The sequence below is a fragment of the Accipiter gentilis genome, chromosome 20 (genome assembly GCF_929443795.1).
Source record: "Accipiter gentilis chromosome 20, bAccGen1.1, whole genome shotgun sequence".
In the NCBI taxonomy this organism is placed as follows: domain Eukaryota; kingdom Metazoa; phylum Chordata; class Aves; order Accipitriformes; family Accipitridae; genus Astur; species Astur gentilis.
The window spans coordinates 17,681,440-17,692,829 of record NC_064899.1 but is presented as its reverse complement, the minus strand read 5'-3'; positions in this window follow the sequence as shown (position 1 = coordinate 17,692,829).

The window sequence follows — 11,390 nt, the reverse complement described above, 5'->3', positions numbered from 1 at the left end:
AGGTTTCGCGGCCGGTAGCGGAGACTGGGGGAGGAGGAGGAGGAGGAGGAGGAGGAAGGTTCGCAGCGCCCGCAGACAGGCAGGGTCCGTGGGAAACCGCGTCCCGCTGGGACATCGCCCCCTTTGCTGTTGCTTCCAGGCTGACAGGAGATGCACCACTCGCGGGGGGGGGGGGGGGGGGGGGGGGGGGTGTGATTTCTCAGGACCCCCACTTTTGGAGGACTCGAATCATGGAAAACTAATATCTGGTGTCGAGGTTTTTCAAGCGTAGGAAGGGGTTGCCTGCAGGAGTGACTAAGAGTCACGCATTGGCACGGCTTGCTAGAAATTGCCCAATTTTTATACTTAAAAACTGTACTTACACTTTGTAAAAACGACTTTGTAAGCATGGCATTGCTGGGCTCAATGACTATTCAGTGAACTCATTTGAATGTGCATAGACAGGGCTTGCTTGAACTGCTGCATCAAAGAGAAATGCTGAAATGAGTCATTTGTGAATCACGGCTTATTTTCTGTTGTTAGCTCATCTGGAATCCCATGGTGATCAAACAGCCTTTTACAATGTGTTAATACATCGCTACTCCATGTGTTTAGCAACAGCTCAGTTCCAATAAATTGTAGGTAGTCACCCATTATAAAGAGGTAGTGTTTTCTGCTGCGTGTAAACCGGCTGGGACGAACTTGGAGATGAAAACGCACGCGAAATTTCATGCTGTTCCAAACACTCTTTTCCACACTGCTTCCACTCTGATTTCATACCTGTTTTCTGTCTCCTTGCTTGCAGGGCACAGTCCAGCCAGAAGAGATTGCCTGCAAGGGCGAGTGCTCCCGTCCTTCAAGGAGGGCTGCGGGCAACCTCTCCAGCAGGAGCCAAGCTGCCTTCCAGGCACAGGAATGGAAGGGAGGCAGGAAAAAAAAAAAAAAAACAAACAAAAAAAAACACAAAAAACCCACCACAGTCAGCAGCAGTCTAAGGTAAGGCCCTGGTTTCCAAATTGGTAGCTGTCCCCATCCTACACCTTCAGCTCCATGGGCTGGAGAGCTTGGGCCAGACTATACTCAGATTCAAGAACTGATCTGCTTACATTTGGAGGGGAGGATAATTCCCCTCAGTCCCCCTTTACTTATGGTCTTTAATGAACTGAATCAGTCCAGCAGGTCTGCAAAAAGTTGACAGGAGGCTGAGGAAGAGGGTGTGAATCCCTTAAGGCTGCTATTGTCATTGAACTCTGTGGTGTGAAACCGCAGCCTGAGGTGCTGAGCTTCTCCCCAGAGCAACTGAGGCTCAGGAACCAATTCCCTTCTGCCAGCTCTTTTATTGGAGCGAGCGGCTGGAGATGGAAACATCTTCAACCAGCACAGCAAGCTTCACCACAACCCGTCTGTCAGTGCCCTAAGCCCTGTCTGCTTGTATATGAGTTACATGGCCGTAAAGGCCAAATACTCTCTGCCATCAGCTACGTAGGCTTCTTCTGTCACACATAATTGTAGCTCAAAGGTCCTGAATAATTGCGTTCATATTGGGCCTGATCCAGCCCCCAATAATAATCTTAATAATGCTGCTCTTAACCAGCCACATGAATCCCTTTCAATCCCCAACGCAGGCTCAGTCATGCTGTAATTCAGTAGAGGAGGCCATTCACTGTGGGGCTAATTTAGTTTAAAATGCAGACAGCCTATTTATGGGACAATTTTTTGTTCCTGCTCTAAATTCTTATGCTCAATCAACAGCCTGTAAACCGGGTCAAGCCAACACATGACCCATTAGTGTAGGCAGTTGGGGCTTACAGCCCTTAGGAGCTGTATTTTTGCTGTGTTCCCTCACAAGCAGGATATATCCCCTATTTAGCTAATGGGCCCTGTTGTAGGGGAAAAATAGAGAAACCCTTTTCCTGTGCTGTAAATCAATTTCATACGATCACAAGGTTGAATTTGACCCCACACTCACCCACTCGATTAGCCACCAGCTTTTGCAACCAATGCTGGCCTTCCAAAACGAAGGAGCACCACTTTCCCTCTGCGCAGGAAGAACACAAAATGGAGGTAAGCAAAAGAGCTTCACCCCATTGAGATGAACACCATCCTCCCACCATTTATGCTGCCAAGAGCAGGATTCCCAGCAACACAGGGAAAGGCTTTCCTCCTGGGGAGGCTCCACACGAGCACTGGACTATTAACAAAGCTCAGGTTCCTTAATGGGTGTAAAAGAAGATTAACAAGTAGCTTATTCTCAAGTTTTGAAACACAACCCACAGCACGCAAGACCAGGCAGGGGTTAAGACTTGCCCATATCCAGCAGGGAAGCAGGCAACAAGGCAGATGTCCTGTGTAAGGACTCAAGACAAGTCCCCTGATTTAAGCACCCCCTTCCTTTTTTTCTCTAGGGTTATTTTTAAGCCAACTGCCTGACTTCAGCAGCATCCAAGCTGCCCCAAGAGCTTTGGTGGGGCAACCTGAGACCGAGTGAGGAAAGGGGAAAGATGGAAACAGAAGAAGAAATGAGAGGCAGAGAGATGCCTTTTGGGACAGCTTCCCCTGGTGCGGGGAGCGGTGGCCTTAGGGGCCAGATTTACCTGCAACAAGGGAGGCTGTCACAGAAGAGCTGGTGAAAGGAATAGCAAGCACTCCAGGTGGAAAACAAAGGCAGGGCAACCACCCACCCATAAATATAGGCAGGACAGGCCTACAACTACATTGCCTACAGCTGGGGCCATCTGTCTAAAGGCAGGGAAGGGTGTCAGGAGATGAGGGCTTGGTCCAGGTTAGCGAGGTTAAGTGCAAAGCAGGTGATGCTGGCTCTGGGGCAAGTGATAGCCTGTCTGCGTTTGCATGCCATACTTTTTCAGTGGCACTCTGCAGAGCGTGTGTGTGTTTTCAGAATAGCCCCAAAGAAACACTGCACCCCTCAGATGTGCACGTCTCTTACATATTTTGAAATAAGTACTGACAGCTGGGAGACAGGAAAGTGGGCAAATACTTAGGAGAACTCCTTCTGCAGTTCTCATTTATGCCAGGACACCCAACAGAGTAAATCTTGCCAGAACTCAGGCTGGCTGAGATTCCTTCCTCTTTGTCCAGCCTCACTACATCCCTGTACCCTTAGGCAACTCACTTCATTCCTTTGTGTCCCAGTTATCTTGAAGATATGGGATAAATAATGCCACCTACCTCACAGAAAAATATTTACAGTTCCTCTTAGGATTTTCCTAAGTTTTTAGGCTGAATTTCCTCTGCTTCTGCCTTCACCTTTGAAGAACACAGGGGCTTATATTGCAATCCTGATGCGGACATGTAGACATGTATTCCCTGCAAGTACCGTACTGCCTGTCCAATTTGTAAATCTGACCCCTTGAGAGCCTAAGATACTTCAAATGCTTTATTTTTACTGGTTGTCTTTAAGGCTCTTTCCAGTCTGCACCTCATGAGTACTGGGAGATAGAGGGGTGTAGAAATGATGATGATAAATGTCATGACTCCAGGAAGTGGCGCTTTAAAAACATTAGTCACTTTGGATAAAGTCACCAAAGAGGGCAATTCCGGCACCTGAAGGAGGATAGGTGAGGAGGGGAAATTGCACAGCTCAAATTAGGGTCAGGCTGTTGGGCAGCGTTGTCCAGGCTGCCCTTGCAGAGCTCTCCCAGGTGTGAGCCCGGCGTTTCTGGTGCTAGGTTAGAGGAAAGAAAGTCTGGGGTTGTTCTGCCACGGAATTTCCCAAAAAGAAGACACACAGGGGCGCCAAAGACTTAGGAAAAGCAGCCTGAGCCTGCGCCTTTTCCTGCATAGCTCCTTTCTGGGCAAGCTTCTCTCCCATCCCGGGAAATCAGAGGGCTCTGCTCCGCAGCGGCTGGTGTTAAGGGAGCAGCTTATCAGCCCGGGCCTGATTTCATTTGGAAACGCGCTGGGGCTTCGCAATCGCTTAAACTTGCCAGGTGAAAACAGGCTAGGTGGCTGCTGGCTGCTACCAGCCCTGCGCCTCTCCCACGGGGAGTCCTAAGGAGCTGGCGCGGAAGGAGGGATGGCGCGAGCTCCGGTGTGGGGGGCCTGACTCCCGTGGGAGGCCGATGCACCGCTTTGCCCTTCTTGCACGGACTCGCAAGCACTGTCCCAAACTTGCCCTGAACAAATTTCCCTGCTAAATCTGGAAAAGCTCCATCGTATCAGCATGGTAGTACCACCCTTGGGAAAATGAAAAGTTTGCTGTCCAGCGTCCGAGTAACTGTTTGGTTTCTTGGCTGTGAGGATGACGGTCTGAATCTCTGTCTGGTCGGTTTGTCCTCATGAGGTGAATCTGGAGTGGTGGTGTCTGCAGCTGCTGTAATGGACGCCAAGGTGAAAATCCCCCGGATGGCTGTAATGTGGGTGCACGTCAGCCCTACCCTCCATCCTCCAACCGCACCCTCGTTTCCCTTTGACATAGGGAGGAGACTAGCGTAAAAGCGATTACATCAGCTCTTGACTGCCATTAGGTGATACATATAGCGGGTTGGTATTCCTTCAATGGCTATATGGAACGATTACACCAGATTATCTAGTGCATGGCCTGCTCTTTCACTCACTTCCAGAGGTTTTACTCCATCGTTGTCCGGGAGGCAGGCAGGAAATGTTGGTATAAAACACCACATAAACACAACTGAGCCAAGCAAACTAGACCCGTAGTATAGGCTGCCATGGAAAAAAAGCCATGCTGTTCACTGTTTTGTTTTGCTTTGCTCTCCACCGAGGGATATATCTTAGTGACAAGTTGCTCTAGCCATAGAGCATTGCTTTTAATACCATAAAGTGTCGTGGGGTGTAGGCATGTGCTAGGACAATGGCTAGAGCTAATGTTAAAGGCTAAATGTATTGCAGCTGCCTGCAAGCTGGGCTAGATTAAAGAGTACGGCTTTGGAAGTTTCTTGTTAAAAAAAATCACTAAGAGTTTTTTTGTGCAGATTAATATTGTTTTGGACATCAGAGCCTCCAACAGTCATTTTCCAGTAATATGGCTTTTTGTAATTATTCAACACTTTAAAATATATGCCTTGGAGACAGCAGTTCTAATGTTAGCATAGACATATCAAAGTAGATTTTATTTAAACTCTGCTGTGGGTAATACCAGGCTTTGTTTTTTAAAACATGCCTTGGAATTATTAGGGTGTTTTATTCAATGCACTAAAGAATTAAGTTCCACTTCCAATGTATCATAATATGCCAGGATGGACACACCACCAAAGTATCATTAGAGAAGCTGAGAGTCTCAAACATGGGTGCCCAAGTTTAGCTATCAAAGAGCACAGCTAGGCACCTGACTGGAAATGACCTGGTGTATAGAGATCCTGATCACCTGCTGCTCCTCTTAATATTGCTTTCCCGGCTACGGGACATGTTGTCACCAGCAGTAGGAAGAGTAGATACTGGTCTGGTGGTTAGTTCAGTCCCAATTCTTGGTTTCCTTTCCTTTCCTTTCCTTTCCTTCCCTTGATCTCCAGCAAACCAGCTGCGAGACCTTGGGGAAATTCCTTATCTTCCCCTTACATCAGTTTACTTATCTGTAAAGCAGATAAACTAATAACACTGCACCTCTCGAGGGTTTGTCGAAGCTTATTATACAGTAGCGAGTGCTTTGAGAGGGAAGTCATTATAAAAACGGCATGTTAATACGACATGAAGGTAACATGAAGGAGCCCCATTCTGCTCCATGCAAGTCAGTTATTTGCTTTAGCAGAAGCAGGGATTTGGCCTATGCTTAAATGACTTTCATTTGTTTTTCTTCTTGAATGCTGATATATAGTTAAGAGATAGCATTACAAGGAAAGCTCATTCCTGCCTATGTGTAAATATTTAGCAGCTGAATAGGTGTTATTTAGCAGGGCACAGTTTCTGCTTCTCCACAGTTTCTAAGGATGTTAGTACAGACTCATTCTAAGCTGCTACAGATCAGAAGATACACCGAAATTACCAGATCAAAATCCTTCCCATATAAGTGTACACATACAGAATTTATTTTACTGGGCAATTAAATGTGTAAGATAAATAACCCTGGGGGAGGAGGGTTGTTTGAGGTTTTATGGCATATCTTATTATGGGCTCAGTTTCGAAATCTTAATCCAAGCAGAACTCCCCGTGTAGAGACTTAACGCTAGAGCGTAACTTTGTGTTTCATACTCAGGATACGTGCAGTTGGGTGGATATGTGCGGTTGCATCAGTGGATTTTAGGGCAGTTGGGGGGAGTGAAGGCAGGGAAGCTTCGCGTAAAGAAAAGCAGCCCTTCCTAGAACATTTCTATTAGCAATAACGCTTTGATCAGGCAGGTCATGTTGAAGTACCTTAGGCAGCACACTGTTTTCTGGATTTCATCTGACAATTTTATTGATGAAAAATGAAAAATAAACGTCAAATAAAACTTACTTGTAACTATTTTGGGGTGGCACGGTCAGTAAAACTGCAGTCTACTGCAGCTACGAGATTGTTGGCAAAATAGTTGCCTGTGTTTCAAATGCAAAAGCTTTTTTGGACGACACGTGAGCAGTCAGAATTGCCCAGAAAATACTCCAATTTTATGTCCAAGCTGCAAATGCAACTATTTTCTTAAAACTGGGTGGGTTTTTTCTGTTTAGGAAATGAAATGTACAACAGAAAAAGTTGGAGTAAACAATCAGATCTTGACATGCTTGTAGTGGACAGATTTCTTTAGAAAAAGACAAAAGCGCTTGGTGGCTTTAGCATGGATTTATCGTGCCTTACAAAAAAGAGAAATTCCTCACAAACATTCGTATTTGAGACCATACAACTGCTCCCTGAGTAATCCGAAAAAGCTGAAACGCAGTTTTACCCCACCGATGCTTTTATCCATAGGGATGATCTTTTTAGGAGCTTGTTTTCTGCAGGCAGCAATGACAGTACCCAGCCCTAAAGGGCCTAGGTTGAGAAAGAGATATCTGGTGAAGCAGAATGTACCTGTTACATTTTCCTAGGACGTCTACGGCATGGGATTTTGTATCATGTGGTTGCTCATGCAAACACCACCAGTCCTCAGTAGCTGGATTGCATTGGTGCCGCAGTATGCGCTCAGTTTTAACTCTCAATTACTTCCCAGTTTTGCTTGTTTAGTTGCTTTAGTGTAGTTAGTTTAGCAAATAAATATTAGAGGGCTCCTTGGAAAAAATTTGCTTCCCCTCCACCCCTCCCGAAAAAGTTTTCATCTCGCTTCCAAAAAGTTGCACTCAGGCACACGTCTTGCTCCTTCATTTGGCATTGGAAAGAAAAAAAAAAAAAAGAAAAGAAAGAAAAAGCTATTTATATGCAGAGCTGGTTCCCGAGCTGATCAGCCCCCCCACTCTGGGGCTTCAAACGCCGGGCCGGGGGCCCCGGGGGTCTCTGGGCAGCGGTGGGCAGCAGAAGATGCGTGGAAGAGGTACCGCCGTGCCGTACTAGGACACAGCATCCTCATCCTCACCCTCCCGCTCCTCCGTGGGGGCTGTGCAGGGGCGCCGGCCACGCCGCGTCCTGGCGCCTGCTCCACGCGTGACGCCCCGCATCCCCCTCCAAAGCGTGTCCCGGAGGAAAGTCGCGACAGGGGGAGCGGGAGGGAAGGGGAGGGAAGGGACATTGGTTTCCTGAGGTCCACAGGAGCGGCTGAAGCGACCTGTTGCACTCGGTGAGCTTCTCTCCCGTGGGAAACGGGCTTGAAGGAAAACAAACTCTGCTCGACTGAGGAGCCGGGAGACAGCACCGCAGGCAGGCCAGTCGCGGGTGGATTTCTTCTCTTATCCTTTTCTTTCCTCTCCTTCACCCCATCCCAAATCGAGCGTGGGAAGGGCTTCCCCGGATCTGCCGGCGAGAGGGTTGAGGCTGCTCCACCCCGGGAGCCGGCTCCCCCGCAGCAGGGCATAAAACCCGGACACGAACCCCCAAATCACCCGAGGACAAACCTCTCCGCTAACACCCGAGATGCAGCACCTCCCCTTCCCCGGCACCGGCCTCCCCAAACTAATCGAATCATACTGGACCGCAAAGTGCGAGGCGAGGAAGGGCGGGGAGTGTCTGTTTTCTTCTTCTTTTTTCCCTTTTTGTCTTTGTTTTGGAGGGTTTGGGGTGTTGGGGTTTGCGGTTGTGGAGGGGTTTTTTTTGTCCTGCCGGTTTTTGCCTCTTCCCTTCTGCTCCCCACTCTGCTCAAAGGTGCGCCCGGGAAGACGCCTCGTCCCCGGGCCGGAGGCGACCCTCATCCCGGGGGCAGCCGCTGCCCTTCCTCCCCCCCCCCCCCCAACCCCCGTAAAGCCGAGGCAGACCCACACCAACCCGAACCTCTCCTTTCTCCCTCCGAAAACACCGACGCCAGGAGTTCAGCCTGGGCGGAGGAGAGGGGAGGCTCCCCCCGACCCCACCGGGGAGCAAACCCACCCTGCAGCCCCGGCTGCAAGAGGCCCCACGGGCTCAGGCCGGCCACTGCCAAAAATGAATTTAAAAAAAAAAATAAATAAATAAAAAGCGATTTATGTGGCAGCGAGCCGGTGGAAATCAGCCGCGCCGAGCCTCCCCCCAGCCGGACGGCACTGGGGCAGGGAGAAGGGAGAAGCAACAGTGCGAGGAATTACCCACCCTAAACTCCCCGCAGAGCGTCGGGAGCCGGGTTTATCCCACCGTGCAAAAACTCCGACCGGCTGGGGAAACTCGACGCCGAGCAGGGGAAAGCCACCCCCCGCCCCCCCCCCCCCCCCCCCCCAGCAAGAGCATCTCTTCCCCCCTAAAGATGCGCGGCGGGGTTGAGCCAAAAGGTGCTGCCGGTGGAGGGGAAGGGGAGCGGGCAGGGCTTTGCCCCGGGGAGGGACCCGGCGCGTCCGTCAGAAATAAATCAGAGGGGATGTGGAGCTCCGCCGTGACTCTCTCCGATCCACCTGCCAAAATCACTGCCGAGCTGTGAACCAGCCGGTGTGACAAAGGGGGGTGAGGGGGAAGAAAAAAAAAAAAAAAAAAAAAGGGAAAAAAAAATGGCTACATGTGTCTTTGCTTTAAAAGAGACTGTTTCTTCAGCGGACAGAAGTTTCCTCAGCCTCATCTTCCCTTCGCACGGGGAGGAGGCAGGCGGCAGGGCAGGCAGGACGAGGGAGACACGCAGGGCTGACAGTAGTCCAGGGTGCGGTGGCTTCAGCCCCTACACCTTTACGTGCCGGATTAGCCCTCAAGGCGGCGAGGGAAAGGAATCCTCTAAACGCCCGGGCCAGGGAAGCCGAATTAACCCCCGAAGTGCGGTCACCAAACGCCCCAGGGAGGGGAAAAGGAGCGCCCCACAACCCCGGGCTCTGCAGCACGCCCAGCCCATGCCCTCCTCCCCTGGGCTAAAAAAAAAAAAAAAAGCGCAGGGATGAGCCCGATGCGAGCCGGGGCTGCCCCGTAGCCCCAAAATCCCGGCTCCCTCCCCGCAGGCGGGCTGTGCTGGGGCCGCCTCTCTGCCAAGTACCGCGGGGCAGAGCCGGGCTGCGGGAGCCGGGTCCTGTCCGGGGAGATTTAACCCTGCGTGGGGAGCGGTTGGAGGCAGGGAGAAGGGAAAGATCCCACCGGGAGGACAACAGAAACGTGGCACCCAAGTTTGCCGGGAACGCTTCGCCGAAGGCCAACTTCAAATCGGATTAATTCCCCGCCCCTCCCCGCAAAATAAGAATAATAACAAGGAACATTTTAAATAGTCGTTACGGGGCCAAAATTGCCGTCTCCCGGAGGGGGCAAGGCTGCCGGGGAGCGGGCAAAGGAGAGGCGGCAGAGTCCCGGAGCCACGAAATCTTCGCTCGTCTTCCCCATCCCTCTCCCATTTTGCACGGGGCCGTCTTTGCTCCGCGTCTTCCCCGAGCGGGAGCCTCCCTGGGACCGGGGGTGGGGGGTGGGAAGGGGGCAGGGCTGGGTAATTAAATTCCGGTGCCCGGCTAATTACGGTAATTTGACGCTAACTGTACACCGCGGGCAGGCGCTGGGAGCGGCGGTGCGAAGCGCGCCTCGCACGGCCCATTGACCGCGTCCCGCCCCGCCGGAGCCGCCGGTGCCCGCGGAGGGGGCCCGGTCGCCGCCGACCTCGGCTCGTTTCGGATGGGGGGGGGTGGAGGTGGGAAGCGGAGCCCCGCGGCACTGCAGGAGCCGGTGCTTTAAGTGTCCGCGGCCCCGAACGGCTGCGGGTGGCGGTTCTCGCCTCCCAATTCCCACCTGCCTGGAGACAGGGCCTGCCCTCCCTCCTGCGGGGTCCCGGTCCCCAGGCTCTCAGCGTTGGGGCAAGGGGGTGCGTTGCCCTTCCCTCTGCTGGAGGCTGAGACCAGCCCGGGACCCCAGGACCCGACCCAGCACAGCATCATAAGAGGGGGGGTAACACGCCCCGGCTTTTAGGGAGCCTCAAAGTGACCCACAGCTGGGACACGGCGCCACGTTCCCCCGTCTCTGAAATGCAAAGGGCTTGCTGTGCAACCGCAAAGTGGAAATTCATTGCATCCCTCCCCCAAAATCCTGCAGCTGGAGCAATGCTTCCCCCTACTCCCCCCCCCCCGCCCCGTGCCCAGCCCCTGGAGATGAGGCGGGGGCCGTGCTCCTTCTCTTTCGGGGTGTGAAATCAGAGCTGCGCTGCGCCCTGGCAACTTTCCAGGGCACTTCGGCACTTGAATCCCCGAGGGGGAAAAAAAAATAATACCACGCTGGGGGGGTCAAAGGGGGAGGACACCGAGAGGTCCAAGGGCCACGGACTGTCGCTGGCCGGCTTCCCCCGGGGGACCGCAGCATCCCTGTCCCCGCACAGCCCAGATCCCGGCCCGCCGGGTGCTGCCACCCCGGGCGCCGCATCCCCCCGGCCACGGGCTGGGAAGACGGTCTGCACTTGAGGAGGGGGCCCTTGTTTCCCCCTGGACTCCCCCGGCCACTTGCAGCACCCACTTGGGCTAGGTCAGCCCCCCCCCCCTCCCGGTGCTTTGTCTTTTTGGGCTGCTGCTGTTATTATTAGCAATTATTATCGCTACTACTATTATTATCTCCGCTACGAGCACGCACTCGCTGGCAACTCGCCCCCGAGGAAACCTACGGGCCCCCCGCCCCGGGGGGAGGTGAGGATGGGGGGGGGGGGGGGGGGCGGTCGCCCGTCCCCACCGCGGCCGCAGGCACCCGGGTGGGCAGAGCTGCCCCCCGCTCGGCTTCGGGGAGGGGGGAGCAGCGGGGCAGCGAAACGGGCGGCTGCATCATGCCCGGGAGGCTCCCCGGGGGCTCGGCGGCGGTGGCAGCCCCGCGGGGTGGGGGGGGGGGGGGGGGGGTCACACACACGCACACACGGCGGGGCCGGGCCGGGGCGCCGTGGGAGCGCGGGTGGCGGGGGGCAGCGCGCAGGCAGCGCGGAGGCAGCGCGCAGGCGCGGGCAGGGAGCACCCAGTTCTTTATGGCCAGGTGA